General features: G+C 45.2%; 1 long non-coding RNA gene across 1 annotated transcript; it reads right to left on the bottom strand.

Moving 5' to 3' along the window:
• Positions 1-4,240: 4,240 nt before the first annotated feature.
• On the bottom strand, positions 4,241-14,393 carry LOC147100375 (uncharacterized). Its single transcript, XR_015073724.1, has 4 exons — positions 10,665-14,393; positions 10,246-10,431; positions 9,170-9,388; positions 4,241-4,627 (listed from the first exon to the last, which is right to left on the bottom strand). It is a non-coding gene; the product is annotated as an uncharacterized LOC147100375 (long non-coding RNA).
• Between the last annotated feature and the right edge of the window lie 2,158 nt (positions 14,394-16,551).

The raw sequence follows: 16,551 nt of genomic DNA, 5'->3' as shown, positions 1-16,551 counted from the left end.
GAGTTGGTGACTAAGCAACGGAGTTTGTGGCCCGAACCGAAAACAATGCCTTCGGTCTTCCCAAAAATCAGGACCCATCTCTGGTTTGAGAACGTGTACTGCTATCCTATAAATGCATGAAGGGAGAATTCCCTCGCCTCTGCTCCTGCTCTGCCATAACTTTGTCGGAAGTGAGGAGGAATACCTACTTCTACCACACTTCCAGCAGTGGACCAGGAGTGGCTCAAAGAAAGTTTTCCACACAGGCGTGACATTATGGAAATTGCCTGCAAAGTAACAGGATACGCTATAAGAAAAGTGTCAAATCTCTTAGGTTTTTGATAATAAATTGTGCCCCATATTTTGTCCAAGCCTGAGAGAAGGATTTACTGAGCATAAAAGCTGAATGTAATGTGAGCCTGCAAAAAAAAACACAATTGGGAACATACATTATGGCAATTACCAAATCCATCTATTGTTTACTTTAAACCAAATGGTGAGATTTGGATATGCTGAAATAGGACATATTAGTACTGTACCATACAATTAGAATGGAGGCCCCTGTTGGTAGCCAAGTTGATAAAGAGTAACTTGACAATACAACCCTAGATGCATTCATGTTTTCGGCTCCTATTTGCAGATGCTGGTAATGAGTCTGCTGTTGCCATTTACAGCTCCTTTAGACCCATCTTTTGTTTCTTTACTTGTCCCATTATCACTCCCTTCTGCTCGCACCATCATCCCTTTTGTCATTTAATCTCCTGCCTTCCACCCTATCACAGATCTTCCATTTTGTTCTTTCTTCCCCTCCCCCCTCCCCTTCCCTGCCTCCGTACTTGCTTAAAACCTGTTACACCTCTAACTTTTGCCAGTTCTGATCAAAGGTCATTGACCTGAAATGTTAACTCTGTTTCTCTCTCTACAGATGCTGAGTATTTCCAGCATTTTGGCCGCGATTTTGCCAGCACTCGGAGGGCGGGTTTGGAGGTGGGTCAGAGGTTAAAGTCGATTTGATTGATGGTGGGTTCCGATCCCGCTGTCAGCCCGCCTCCAAACAGCTTTCCCAAGTGTCGGGTCCCTGATTTGCGAATGGACCCGACACCTAACGGCGGGAAGTGGATTAAAGGCGATTACCTGCCTATTAACAGGTACTTGTCAGTAGTTGTCAGCCTATTTTTGAATTTTGCCACTTCTGGCTCGGGGTTCCCAACATCCGGACACCACGCCAGGTAAGTGTGGCGTGTTGTGAGTCTGGTGTAATATTTCTGGATTGATGACCGCTGCAGAAGTGATGTGAAGAATCCAATGTTGCACATGGTGAGTCTCAGAGGAAAGAAAATGTTGGTTTCTGCATTTTTAATACATTTACAGATTTCTTTAACTTACAAGTTTTTAAATCCAACTATATGTCCAGTGCCACCTCATTGGGAGAACCTCTCTCACCAGTGACAGATCGCTTCTGTCACCTCACCTGTAGCTGCCATCTATTCCAGCCTATGGAGGGAGTCATTGGAGAGCCTGGTTGAAAGAGCTCACCTTTGTGCAGTGATTGTCAGTGTTTTCAGCACCTCAATGCTGTCCAACACTGAGAAATCAACTGTCAAAATAAAATTGTGCATGGTCCCTTTAAGGAAACCGGCAGATGACGTATCATCAAATGACGTCATCTGACCCCCTTCCTGTTAATTGGCGGGCAAAATCACGTCTGTGAAGCGGATGTAGCTGGGGGCAGGACTGGAAGCCGGAAACCACCTGACCCGCACTCAACCCGCCTCCATTGATAAAATCGCGGACTTTGTGTTTTTATTTCAGATTTCCAGCAGTATTTTGCTTTCGCATTCAGGTTTAATTGTAATTTCAAAATTGGATGAATTAAAGAAATAGTTATTTTTCTCCTCATTAGTGCCTCCCCACATCGCCGATAAATTACTTTAAAACGCAATTATTATTGTTTAGTAGGCAAACATGGCTGCCATTTTGCACATAGCAAGTGATTGCACTAGAGGGGATGCAGAGGAGATTTACGAGGATGTTGCCTGAGCTGGGGAATTTTAGCTATGAGGAAAGATTGGATAGGCTGGGTTTGTTTTCTTTGGAACAGAGGAGGCCGAGAGGAGACCTAATTGAGGTGTATAAAATTATCAGGGGCCTAGATAGAGTGGATAGGAAGGACTTATTTCCTTTAGCAGAAGGGTCAGTAACCAGGGGGCATAGATTTAAAGTAATTGGGGGAAGATTTGGAGGGCATTTTGAGGAGAATTTTGTTTTACCCAGAGGGTGGTGGGGGTCTGGAACTCACTGCCTGAAAGGATGGTAGAGGCAGAGACCCTCATCACATTTAAAAAGTACTTGGATATGTACTTAACATGCTGTAACCTACAGGGCTACGGACCAAGAGCTGGAAAGTGGGATTAGGGTGGATAGCTCTTTGTCAGCCGGCATGGACAAGATGGGCCAAATGGCCTCCTTCTGTGCTGTAAATTTCTATGATGCTATGATCCACAAACAACAGTAAAACAACATTTAATCTGCTTTTGGTGAAGACTGTTAAGGGGAGGAGCGTTGCTCAGGACATCGGAAGAATTTCCTGCTCTTTGAACAGTCCCATGGGATTGCTAACATCCATATAAAATCAAACTAGCAGACGGGGCTCGGTTTGTTGACTCATCAGAAGAACGGCACCTCCAACAATGCAGCACCTCCTCTATACTGCGCTGGAGCATCCTCCTAGGTTATGTGTTCACGTTCTGGAATGGGGCATGAACCCACAACATTTTGACTAAGAAGGTGAGAGTTCTACCAACTGAGCTAAACTCATTTATATAAAAAGGAGCCTGTTACCCTTGTTACCCTTTACAAGCATGGGACTGGTGTATTTACCCCTTGCTGAACTCTGGTCAGTTTCCTGCTGTGGACCCAGAAGCACTGGAAACAAGACTGAGGCTGCTCAAAGTTATTACCTATGGCTCATACTGCCTGCAGAGAGAAGACTTTGGGGAGAAAATTCAGTTGGTTTGCGTCTCCAATTAGAACCTGGCGGGGGCATTAATGGGGCGCTGATGCAGCAGCACCGGGGCAAGGTGAATCCAGTAACACACGGCAAATCTGCAACCCCCCCCACACCCGTAGCACCACCGCTAAGAGTTACCATCGGGGACTTCAACGCCGGGCAGATCATGACATCAGTGAGCATACAACGCTCACTGGGCGCTCAATCTACAACATTTATTTTTGCCCCCTGCCTTAGCGCCTTGCCCCGACAGTGACAGGGAGAGGAGCTGTCAAGCAGGGGGATGCCAACTCCAGGGGCAGTATTTAAAGGCGTCCTCAGTAATGAGTTGCAGCTGTCAGGTTAGTGCTGTTTCACTGCTTCCTTGTCAGTTTGACATTGTGAAACCAATTCATTCAGTCATTTAAAGGTTGTTTAGTATCAGGAGTATTATGGCTACTAACAGTTAGTTACATTTATTCTCAGAACATATCAAAGTGTTACACTTGGTTATATTAATGGGGGCTGCACAGCCAGCAATGATGAGAATGAGGTTCTGCAGCATCAATGAACCTCCCTTTTAAGAACTGGAAAGAGCCTGTGGCAATGATGACTTGTGATTAGATTGCACCGGATATTGGTCAGCGCTTTGAGTTTAATGCCACTGAGCTAGGCCATTAGCACTTGATTTAGCGCTCCATCCTTTCTTTGTGAAATGAGTCATAACTTTGCTTGCAGTCTGAAGCATTAAGGCCTGGCGCTAATTCTCAAACTTTTGAAAAGTTACTGCCCATTCCTAGGCTATAATGAATTTCTCCCCCCATGAATTCGGTTCAAGCCTAGGTTCTAGGGGTGAAATGATTGTGCACTAACCCAAAGCACCATTCAAACTCTGAATATGTTCATTATTTTCACCTGGAAGTGCTGAAGGTAATGCTTTAGGAAATTATTTTAAAAGTGAAAAGTGAGAGGAGAGGTAATGGAATAACCCCAACAAGAAATCCAGCAGCTCACTGCTAACCGATGTTCTGATACTCTTTCCTTATAAGTGAAATTTAAAAAGAATTAAAACAATCAAAAATATAACAGGCAATCTGAGCACAAACGTAATGGTCAATTATTAGAATGATTTATAATAGGAACTGGTGATGATGTTAATCATGGGATATCCCTTCTTGTTTCCCCGTGATCCTGTAACAGTTGGCAATAAATGTGTTAAATCCGTGTATCTTGATGTATGGAGTCCTTCAATAAATAGACAGAGACTGCAGATAACAAACAACAGGTGTTTACTGGATGAGGGTTACTCTAAAAACTAACAGTACAGATCCCTACTCAGGGTTTATATACAGGTGTAGTCACTGCCGGTACTACAGTATACAGGAGCTGTAAAAAGTAGTTCTACCCTTAAAGGTACATACACTACAATTCCTCCCCTTTTAGATTAACAGTACCATAACATTCATTTAACAATGAACACTTTTAACATGCAACATTAACTGAAAATAGTCCATTTATAAATTCAGTCTTTGGGGTGGCTTCCTGATCCTTCCTGGATAGCGCCTTTCCTGAGTGTCTTGCTCTTGGTGCGGAGGCGATTCTGGCCCCCTGTCGTCGGTTGGTTCATCTGCTTCCGATGCTACTGTTTCTGGGGTAACTCTTTTGTTTGTACCAAAAAAACAAAAAAACAAATTGGACTGTAAACAAAAGTTCAACTAAAACATAACAAATCAAATTAAAATTTGGTTTTCCGGGTTGATGATGCACTCCAGTCCCCGTGGCGCCCACCGGTCACAGAAAAACTCAAGCGCACCGGCGGACACCGCGTGCTCCATCTCCAGGGCCACCCGGGCGCGAACATGGCCGCGGAAGAGAGGCAGGCAATCCCTGTTTCTGGGGTAGATGCTACCTGTATGTCGGGTTCATCACCAGGTACGCGAGACCTGAGGTTGACTCGTTCCTGTTACTCTAGGATCTGGTCGACATGGCGCCTCACAATGTTCTCCCCAACATCCACTGTGTACATTAATGACCCCTGCCGTGTGCATATCGTTCCTGGTTGCCATTTCTCTGTTCGGTAGTCGCGGGCCAAGACTGGTTGCCCTACATTGAAGCTCCTTGTCGGCTTCTCATTGATGTGCTGGAATTGCTTATTCTCAACATCTCTTCGTACATTTGGTCTGAGCAAATCCAGACGAGATCTCAACCTTCGGTTAAAGAACATCATGGCCGGGGTCTGGTTGGTGACTGCATGTGTCGCATTTCTGTAGGCTAACAGGAAATTGTCCACCTTATGCTGCAGTGGAATGTCGTCATCGCACATGGCCCTTACTGCTTTTTTAAAGGTTTGTACGAACCTCTCAGCCAATCCATTTGTGGCTGGATGATACGGGGCGGATGTGTAATGCCTTACCCCATTCCTTTTCATAAATCTTCGAAAATCTTCGGACACAAAATGTGGTCCGTTATCAGAGCAAATCTGCTCTGGCAAGCCGTTCCTGGCAAATATGGTCCGTAGGACTGCAATAGTTTTCTCCGTGGTGGTGGAGGACATTTTGATCACCTCAGGCCATTTTGAGTGTGCATCCACGGCTATTAAATACATTGAGTCCATGAATGGACCAGCAAAATCAATATGCACCCGTTGCCATGGAGATGAGGGCCACTCCCATGGGTGTAGAGGGGCATGTGGTGGTGCATTTTGGACCTTCTGGCATCCTGAGCAGCTCTTTGTCAGGTCCTCGATTTGCTGATCGATCCCCGGCCACCACACATAAGCCCCAGCAAGGCTTTTCATTTTCACCCCTCCCAGATGGCCTTCGTGAAGCTCATTGAGCACTCTCTCCCTTAACTTGGGTGGAATTACCACTCTGGATCCACACATCAAGGTCCCCTGGCATACTGACAGCTGTTCTCTTCTGGATGAGAATGCTGGCAACAATGAGTCGCCATGTGTTGGCCATCCCTTCACCGTCAAGTCATATACCCGAGACAGTGTCGGGTCATTTCGGGTCTCCTCTATATCAGCGTTAGTTACTGGCAAGCGTTCAATCATAGTCGAATAAAATATTTCGACAGGGTCCACTGCTGGTGCTTCCTCCGCAGTAGGCAGTGGCAGGCGTGATAGCCCATCAGCGTTTCCATGCTGCTTCATGCCCTTATACTCGATTTCATATTGGTTCGCCCCTAGAAAAAGGGACCATCTTTGTAGCCGTTGCGCAGTCATCACCGGAACGCCCTTCTTTGGATTAAAGATGGAGACAAGTGGTTGGTGGTCAGTCAGCAAGGTGAACTTCTGCCCATGCAGATAGTGGTTGAACTTTTTTACTCCCCACACTAGGCTGAGGGCCTCCCTGTCAATCTGGGCGTAGTTACGCTCGGCTGAGGTTAGTGACCGAGGCGCAAAGGCTACTGGCCTCTCCGAGCCGTCCGGGAATTTGTGCGACAGCACCGCTCCAATGCCATAGGGTGATGCATCACACGCCAACCGAATTGGTAGTGCTGGGTTGAAATGAGCCAACATCTCTTTTGATGTGATCAATTCTTTGCACTTCTGGAAAGCTCGTTTACATTCGTCATTCCACTGCCATGGTACCCCCGTTTGCAGTAGGGTGTTCAGTGGGTGTAGTACTGTAGACAAATTCGGCAAGAACTTATGGTAGTAGTTCACCAACCCGAGGAACGACATCAGTTGTGACACATTTTCCGGTGCTGGAGCCTTGACTACGACCTCAATCTTTTCAGGGGACTTATGTAACCCCTCTTCATCAATAACGTGGCCACAATACGAGATCTGCTTCTGGAAAAACTCGCATTTGTGGCGATTAGCTCGGAGCCCATAATCTTTCAATCTAGTGAGCACCTGCTCCAGGTTGGCGAGGTGATCACTGTCATTTTCGCCCGTGACCAGGATGTCGTCCAAATAACACTGGGTCCCTGGAATCCCTTGCAGGACTTGATCCATTGCCCTTTGCCAAATAGCCGGAGCTGATGGTACCCCGAACACCAGCCGGTTGTATTGGTAGAGACCTTTATGAGTGTTGATCGTGAGGTACTGTTTCGAGGCTTCTTCTACCTCCATTTGCAGGTACGCCTGGGCCAGATCAATCTTAGTGAAGCATTTCCCTCCAGATAGCGAGGCGAAAATATCTTCAATCCGCGGAAGCGGATATTGTACAGTGTGAAGGACTGGGTTCGCTGTCACCTTAAAGTCCCCACAGATGCAAACCTTCTTTGGTTCCCCAGGCGTATTACTCAACGACCTCTTCATTACAGGAATGATGGGTGTAGCCCACTCGCTCCAGTCCACTTTGGACAGTACTCCTGAACGTTCCAAACCTTCCAGCTCTGCTTTGACGGCTGGGCGGATCGCATAAGGTACCGGTCTGGCCTTAAAAAACTTTGGGCTTGCATTTTCCTCTATTTTGATCGTCGCTGCTATGCCTTTTAGTGTTCCGAGTCCCTCCTGGAACACTTCTTGTGCGTCAGTTAGCATTTTTTACAGTCGTCCAGGTGTGACGTCGTCATCCTTTTTGGCTTCTACAGTCAGTGCTTGTATGGAATGCCAATCTAGCTGTATCTTCTGGATCCATTCACGCCCTAGTAGTGGTGGTCCTCCATCTGGCAATACATATAGGTCCATTTTTGGTGTTTCCTTGCCGTTATATATAACATTCACCCTTATTTTTCCTTTGGGGTAGACTTTTTGCCCCGTGTACGTCTTCAAGACAATCGCCGTATCTCTCAAGGGTATATGTGAGAATAGCCGCTTGTAGTCCCTTTGGTTTATGACTGTTAGGGCTGATCCTGTGTCCAATTCCATTTTCACTTGGACTCCGGCTATCTTGAGCGTGACCCAGATAGTTTGGTGATCCTCCGTTTTGATCACATTATGTAGTTTCAGACAACCCAGCTCCTTGCTTCCGGAGTCTGTGTCATTCTGCAGTTCGTCTGAACTACTCTCCGTCACCTTATGTACCTTCTTGTACTTCTCCTGTGGGGATTTCTTGCTGCTGGTTTTCTTTTCTGACCTGCAGGCTCTTGCTATGTGTCCTACTTTTCCACGCTGCCTGCACACTTGGTCCTTGAACCAGCAATCATTATGGTCGTGTGTTGTTCTGCCGCAGCGATAGCACTTTACTGTTCCGTATGACGTTTCATTTGTGCCATATTCTTGCGGTCTCCGTTGTATCTCTGCCATGCCCCGTGCTGCTGCTTCGTGTGATACTGCCATGCTGAAAGCCTTGTCCAGCGTAAGATCCTTTTCTGATAGAAGCCGTTTCTGGGTTCCTTCACTTTGAAGCCCACACACAAACTTGTCCCTTAAAGTATCTGCTAGTCCCGTTCCAAACTGGCAGTGTTTCGATAGCTTGCGCAGTTCCGTTAAAAACTCAGCATTACTTTCATCTTTATGCTGGTTCCTTTTGTGAAACTTAAATCTTTCCGCTATCGGCAGCGGTGTGGGGTCTAAGTGGTCCTGTAGTATTGACACTATGTTTTCAAAATCCTTTTCCGCTGGCTTCTCTGGGGTTACTAGGTTTCGCAGCAAGCCATACGTTTTTGCACCCATTGAATTCAACAATACCAGCGCTTTCCTGTCATCTGGCACTTCATTCGCCTTGCAGTACACTTCTATGCGTTCGACATATGTCGTCCAATCTTCGACTTCACTGTCGAACGCTGTGACACTGCCACTCTTCGGCATCCCTGGGTGTGGTTAGACTGGCTCAAATTGGCATCTCCCGCGCTCTCCCTTCTTCTCCGCTGCGGCTCAAAAAAAAATGGCGTCTCCCGCGCTCTCCCTTCTTCTCCGCTGCGGCTCAAACAAAATGGCGTCTCCCGCGCTCTCCCTTCTGCTCTGCTGCGGCTAAAAAAAATGGCGTCTCCCGCGCTCTCCCTTCTTCTCCACTGCGGCTCAGATGGCGTCTCCCGCGCTTCCCTTTCTTCTCCGCGGACGCTGCTCGGCCCTTGATCACTGACTGCGCTCTGCGCGTTTTCCTGTGCGCCTCTCTCATTGACGCCGCTCGGTCCCGAACCCCGGCTGCGCCCTGTGCGCTTTACCCTCTCTTTTTTTGTTTTCGTCGACGCCGCTCGGTCTTCAACCCCGGCTGCGCCCTGTGCGCTTTACCCTCTCTCTTACCCCGTCGACATTGCTCGGCCTTTATCTGTGCCGTCGCTGTCCGGGAAGGGTCTGCGCCGTACCTGTTGCCAGCCCGTTGCGTTGGATCGTTGTGACTGGAGAACCAAGCCCAGCTCTTAACAGCCTCCTCTGCGATGCTCAAGTCTTCTCTGGATGGTCGACGCACGTATTTCTGGACTCGGCCTTTTTTTTTCTTTTAGGTAGGTTTGAATCCACTTCTCGTCGCCACTGTTAAATCCGTGTATCTTGATGTATGGTGTCCTTCAGTAAATAGACAGAGACTGCAGATAACAAACAACAGGTGTTTACTGGATGAGGGTTACTCTAAAAACTAACAGTACAGATCCCTACTCAGGGTTTATATACAGGTGTGGTCACTGCCGGTACTACAGTATACAGGAGCTGTAAAAAGTAGTTCTCCCCTTAAAGGTACATACATTACAAAATGCTACCTTGCCAGTGTCACCCATATCCCTAGAACCAGTGTCACCCATATCCCAAGAACCAGTGTCACCCATATCCCAAGAACCAGTGTGTAAAACAAGTGCCTGTTCTTGATCCATTGGTGTTGCAAGTATGTGAACATGCAGGATGTGTAGCTGATAGTGTAAAGGGCAAAAAGGCATTTCCCTTATCGGGGGACGATGGCTGAGTCTGTTGTTGGCCTTGTTTAACTGAGAGATCTAATTATCGGTGGTGTCAAGTTGACTTATGTATGCATTGCATTGTGGGGTGTATGCTGTGTGTTGTGACAGAAACATTCTGTTCAATTCCAATTCCAGCAAGTTTCCCATAGCAGAGATTTAGAAGATTAGGTTTAAAGAGCGTGCTTTCTCCACATACACATCATACAACCCTAAATGTCCGTTGGAAAGGATCCATTGGTTGTGGTCTGTGGAGCCATACAATTGTAGGCTCATTTTGAATAAAAATGACATTAGATTAAATGGCCTTTAAAACCATATAAGAAACCTGTATTGTATTTTTGCCTACAGCAATTAATACTAAACGAACATTAACTGCAAAATATAATTCTTTTCAAGCAGTAAATAAATGTGTACATCGTCAAGGGACATTAATGGCCCAGAAATTCGGGTCGGAGGCTTCCCGCGGGTGCAAGCCTCCGACCTGCACTTACCTAGCGCACCATCCGTTATGCTATGGGCCCGCGTGGGATTCCGATCCTGGGCCTGCCCCAACTGCCGGCGCGCAGTGCTTGCGTATCTCAGGGGCGCAGTTAGTTCGATGTGTCCTCTGGGATCACGTGGGCCATGGAGAGCCAATAGTAGCAGGGAATGCCCATTCATAAAATTGACAGGAAGAGCTGTCAAAACCATAAATACTATAAGCCCTAAAACTTCAAATACATTTTAAAATAAATCACATTTTAAAAATAACTATAAATTATATAAAATAACTACTTTAAACAATAATTTAAATTTTTGAAAAATGTAATTACATTTTCTAACGGGTCTAAAAATAAACTTACCTTTAAAGTATTTAAAAATAATAAACCTGTGGAAAAAATGTTTTAATTTTAATTAATTCACCACTTACCTTTATATGTGTAACTCCTGGAGACTTACCCTCCCGGAAAAACCTGGGAAAAAAAACGTAAGTTCAATGCGCACGCACTGCCTCTCCGGCACACGCGTTCCACCTGTCAACCCCTTCTTTCAAGGGAACGGAAGTTCCGGTTTCCCGCACATGCACAGTGCATGCACGAAACCGGCACTTCCATTGGGCCTACGGGTGAGTACCCCGTGCGTACTCACCCGTGGAGACCTGAATTTCTGGGCCAATATTATATCTATTGTAACATCAACATAAAATCAACACAAATTGAACAAAGTGCTGAGTGTACATAAAATAAATGAGTAACAATAAGCTCTTCCTGACTCAGGAAGGCAATTTTCAACTCTACACCTCCTCTGATTTCTGTGATTAAGGCTACTGACCCTGATAGATGTGTTTAATCGATTCTGTTTGCAGTAAACAGCCAAAACATCTGAGCTGCACTCTGCAGTAAACTGTTCACTTTACCCCATAATTTGCATTTGTACGATGAAAGGCCATTTAATTCAATCGGTGAATATCTGTTGGAATGAAGTAATTTAAGAAGCACTTTGGAAAGTGGCTTTTTCATACTGCAACATCTGGGTTCAAAACACCATTTCCCTTTGTACAAGGAGCACAGAAGCTCGGTGAAGCAAGCCAGGCAACAGGGATCATTGATATTTGAAACCAGCTTCTAATTGCATTTTGTAATGTCTACACTGGCAGTTTTGATAATATGTAAAGCAGTGAATTGTCAGCTATTTCGCCGGTCTCTCAAAAGCCTGCCATGTAGAATTAGAATTAGAATTAGAATGAAGAATGAAGTGGGCAGGCACAGAGGTTACCAATCAGGTGTCAAAGGAATTATTCCTGACTAGTGTGACATTGATCACAGTGAGTCGGCGAATTCGCTGCTTCATAACAGAGGTATAATGCAGAATATATTATTCTTACAGTCACTAATTAGTAACTAAGTCAAATTATGTTTTTATTATATAATGCGGGGTTTTTACCTAAGTTTGTCGTATCGAAATACACGGTTGTTCCATGAAACTCTATCAGTGACCTTAATTATCATCAGACATTCCTTTGTTATGTAGTTAATTTTTATCTCTTTTCTGTTTAAGCCTAGGATTCACAACAAAATGGTAGCCAAAATAAAAGTAGCTGCCTGTCCTTTAGCAGTGAAATAAACTGGGGTGAGGTGCTGGGGAGCGCTGGGCCTTCAGTAGTACTAGGAGGTGGTTCTGAGTGTAGCATAACTGCAGTAGGGGTCCTAAGGTTTAATGGCACTGGGTGGAGGCTATGGTATTAATAGCACAGAGTGTCCCGAGTTTGGTAGCACTGAGGGATTGATCCTGGTGATTTACAGGATTGGGGTGTGGGTGGCCCTGGATTTGGAAGAAACAAGCTAAATCTCCCCACCCTGGCCTTGAACCCCCAACTGTCTCTAGTTTCCCTCCCATTTCTTCGCAGCCCCCCTCTCCCCCATGCCCTTTCCACTTTCATTTTGTCCATGAGACCTGCCTCATGCTCCTTTTAACTCCATTCCCACCAAGTTCCTTACCAACCTGGCCCCATGTTAGCTAACATTGTGAATAGTTCCCTCTCCTCAGGCACTACTCCACCATTATCACCCCTCCTCAAAAATATCACTGCTTGATCCCTCTGCTCCTGCGAACTACAGCCCCATCCCCAAACTTCCATTCTTCTTCAACATCCTTGAACTTGTAATCACTTCCCAGGTCTTGACCAAAGTCACCAAATCATTCTCCATGGTATATTATCCTTCTTTGTTCTTCTCGACCTCTCTGTGGCCGTCGACATCTTGATAGCACCAGGCTCCATCAATGCTTCTTCTCCATAGTCCAGCTCAGTAGAATGCCCTGATCACAGCCGGAGCATCTTTGACAATAACTTTTCTTTTCACCCCTGCACTGTCACCTTGGGAGCCCCCCAAGTATCCATCATTGACTGTCTCCTCTTCCTTAACTACATGCTGTGCCTTGCCAACATCATCTGCAGACATGTATACTGATGACCTCCAACTCTATCTTTTCATCACCTCCCTCCACCTCTCTATTGCCTCTGTATGGTCAGACTCGTTGTCTGACATCCAGTCTTGGATTAATTAAAATTCTCTCCCTGTTAAACATTCGTAAGACTGAAGCCATTGTATTTGACCCCAGCAACAAATGCTGTACCCTCGTCGCTGACTCCATCCACCTCACCGGCCACCGTCTCAGGCTGAACCAGACTGTTTGCAACATCAGCGTTCTGCTCAGCCCCCAATTGAGCCTCTGACCCTATATCCTACCCATTACAATGACCACCTAATTACAACTCCAGCACATTGCTTGCATCTGCGCCTACTTCAGCTCATCTGCCACAGAAACCTTCCTCCTTGCCTTTGCCACCTCCAGATTTGACTGATTTCATTGCTCTCCTTTGCAGTGAGAAAGGGTTCATTAATAACCTTGTAGTAAAGGGGCCTTTAGGGAAGAGTGACCATAATATGATAGAATTTTATATTGAGTTTGAAAATGATTTAGTTAAATCCAAAACTAAGGTCTTAAATCTAAACAAAGCAAACTACGTAGGCATGAGAGGCGAGTTGGCTAAGGTAGGTTGGGGAACTATATTAAAAGGTATGATGGTAGACAAGCAATGGCTAGCATTTAAAGAATTAATACATAGTTTACAACAAATATACATTCCTTTAAGGCACAAAAGCACCACAGGAAAAGTGGTCCAATTGTGGCTAACAAGAGAAGTTCAAGATAGTAATAGATCAAAGGAAAAGGCTTATAATGTTGCCAAAAAGAATAGTAAGCCTGAGGATTGGGAAGATTTTAGAATTCAGCAAAGGAGGACCAAGAAATTGATGATGGAAGGGAAAATAGAGTATGAGAGTAAACTAGTGAGAGACATAAAAACAGACTGTAAAAGCTTCTATAGGTATGTAAAAAGGAAAAGTTTAGCGAATGTAAATGTGGGTCCCTCACAGGCTGAGACAGGAGAAATTATAAGGGGGAATAAGGAAATGGCAGAGAAATTAAACAAATACTTTGGCCGGAATTTTGTCGGTCCTTAGAGTACGGGATTGGAGGCAGGACCACTGTCAAAATCGCCAAGATTGACAACGGGTAGGAAACCCGCTGTCAACCCGCCTCCAATCAATCTTCCCAAGTGTCGGGTCCACAATTTGTGCATGGATCTGACACCTAGCGGCGGGAAGAGGATTATAGCCACTTACCTGGCTGTTAACAGGTACTTGATACTTGTTAACAATCGACGTAAAATCACGTCTGTGGGCCGGATGCAGTTAGGGGTGGGACTGGAAGCCAGAAACCAGCTGACCCGCTCCCAAGCCGCATCCATTTGCAAAATTGTGGCCTTTGTGTCTGTCTTCATGGAAGAAGACGCAAAAAACTTCTCTGAAATAGTGGAGAACCAAGGCTCCAGCGAGAATGAGAAACTGAAAGAAATAAGTATTAGTAAAAAAATTGTACTGGAGAAATTAATGGGACTGAAAGCCGATAAATCTCCTGGACATGATGGCCTACATCCTAGGGGTTTGAAAGGTAGCTATAGAGATAGTGGATGCATTGGTTCTCATTTTCCAAAATTCCATAGATTCTAGAACGGTTCCTGCGGCTTGGAAGGTGGCAAATGTAATCCCACTATTTAAGAAAGGAGGGAGAGAGAAAACGGGGAACTACAAACCAGTTAGCCTAACATCAGTAGTAGGGAAAATGCTAGAATCTATTATTAAGGACGTGGTAACAGGGCACTTAGAAAATAATAATAGGATTGGGCAGAGTCAACACGAATTTATGAAAGGGTTTGACAAATCTGTTGGAGTTTTTTGAGGTTGTAACTAACAGAATAGATAAGGGGGAACCAGTGGGTGTGGTGTATTTGGATTTTCAGAAGGCATTCGATAAGGTGCCACACAAGAGGTTATTAAACAAAATTAGGGCTCATGGGATTGAAGGTAATATATTAACATGGATTGAGGATTGGTTAACGGACAGAAAACAGAGAGTAGGAATAAACGGGTCATTTTCAGATTGGCAGGCTATAACTAGTGGGGTACCACAAGGATCAGTGCTTGGGCCTCAGCTATTCACAATTTATACCAATGATGATTTGGTTGAGGGGACCAAATGTAATATATCCAAGTTTGCTGATGATACAAAGCTGGGTGGGAATTTAAGTAGTGAGGAGGATGCAAGGAGGCTTCAAGAGGCTATAGGCAGGCTAAGTGAGTGGGCAAGAACATGGCAAATGGAATATTATGAGGAGAAATGTGAAGTTATCCACTTTGGTAGGAAAAATAGAAAAGCAGAGTATTTTTTAAATGGTGAGAGATTGGGGAATGTTGGTGTTCAGAGGGACCTGGGTGTCCTTGTACACGAATCACAAAGTTAACATGCAGGTACAGCAAGCAATTAGGAAAGCAAATTGTATGTTTGCCTTAATTACAAGAGGATTTGAGTATAAGAGTAAAGATATCATACTGCAATTATTTAGGGCCCTGGTGAGACCACACCTGGAGTATTGTGTACCGTTTTGGTCTCCTTACCTAAGGAAGGATATACTTGCCATAGAGGGAGTGCAACGAAGGTTCACCAGACTGGTTCCTGGGTTGGGGGGGATTGTCATATGAGGAGAGATTGAGTAGACTAGGCCTATATTCTCTAGAGTTTAGAAGAATGAGGAGTGATCTCATTGAAACGTACAAAATTCTTACAGGACTTGACAGGAGGATGTTTCCCCTGGCTGGGGAGTCTAGAACCATGGGGTCACAGTCTCAGAATAAGAGATCGGCCATTTAGGACTGAGATGAGAAATTTCTTCACTCAGAGGAATCTTTGGAATTCTCTACCCCAGAGGGCTGTGGAGGCTCAGTTTATGCAAGACAGAGACCGATAGATTTTTTAATATTAAGGGAATCAAGGGATATGGGGATAGTGCAGGAAAGTGGAGATGAGATAGAAGATCAGCCATGATCTTATTGAATGGCGAAGCAGGCTTGAAGGGCCAAATGGCCTACTCCTGCTCCTATTTCTTATGTTCAGCTCATCCAATGCTTTGCCACCCATATCCTATCCTGCAGTAAGTCCCACTCACCCATCATCCTTGCCCACGATGACCCAACATGGGCTCCCAGGACCCCTTAAAGCTCACCTATTTGACCAAGCTATTAGTCACCCCTCCTAATCTCTGCTGCTTTGGCTTGGCGTTCATTTCTTTGCCCTTATACCTCTGTGAAATGCCTCAGTGCTATATAAATGGAAGTGGTTATTGTTGTCGTTCTTGTTGGGATGGGTTTACTGGATTTTGTCAATATGATGATGAGGTTTTGCAGGATGGAGGGAGAGACTTAGGATTTAGGACCATGGAGAGGGTTTGTAAGGGTTGATAGCTCTGAGCAGGTTTGACAGGGATCCTGGGGTTTAATAACAGAAGAGGTTTCTCTTTTTTTTAATAAGTGAACATAAGAACATAAGAACATAAGAAATAGGAGCAGGAGTAGGCCAATCGGCCCCTCGAGCCTGCTCCGCCATTCAATAAGATCATGGCTGATCTGATCCTAACCGCCAATCCACTATCACAGAACCATCTCCTGAATCTAACAGAATTAGACACACGAAATAGGAGCAGGATCAGGCTACACGGCCCCTGGGCCCGCTCCGCTACCCACAGGGCCATGACCGATCTGAACCTAGACTCATGTCCAAATTCCTGCCTGCTCCCCGTAACCCTTAATTCCCTTTACTTCTAGGAAACTGTCTATTTCTGTTTTAAATTTATGTAATGATGTAGCTTCTATAGCTTTTTGGGGCAGCATATTCCATGGACCTACCACCCTCTGAGTGAA

The sequence above is a fragment of the Somniosus microcephalus genome, chromosome 26 (assembly GCF_052327205.1).
Source record: "Somniosus microcephalus isolate GS21.2 chromosome 26, FLI_Smic_1.0, whole genome shotgun sequence".
Lineage (NCBI taxonomy): Eukaryota > Metazoa > Chordata > Chondrichthyes > Squaliformes > Somniosidae > Somniosus > Somniosus microcephalus.
Note: the sequence above shows the minus strand (reverse complement) of the source record. Positions and strands in the feature narration are given on the sequence as shown.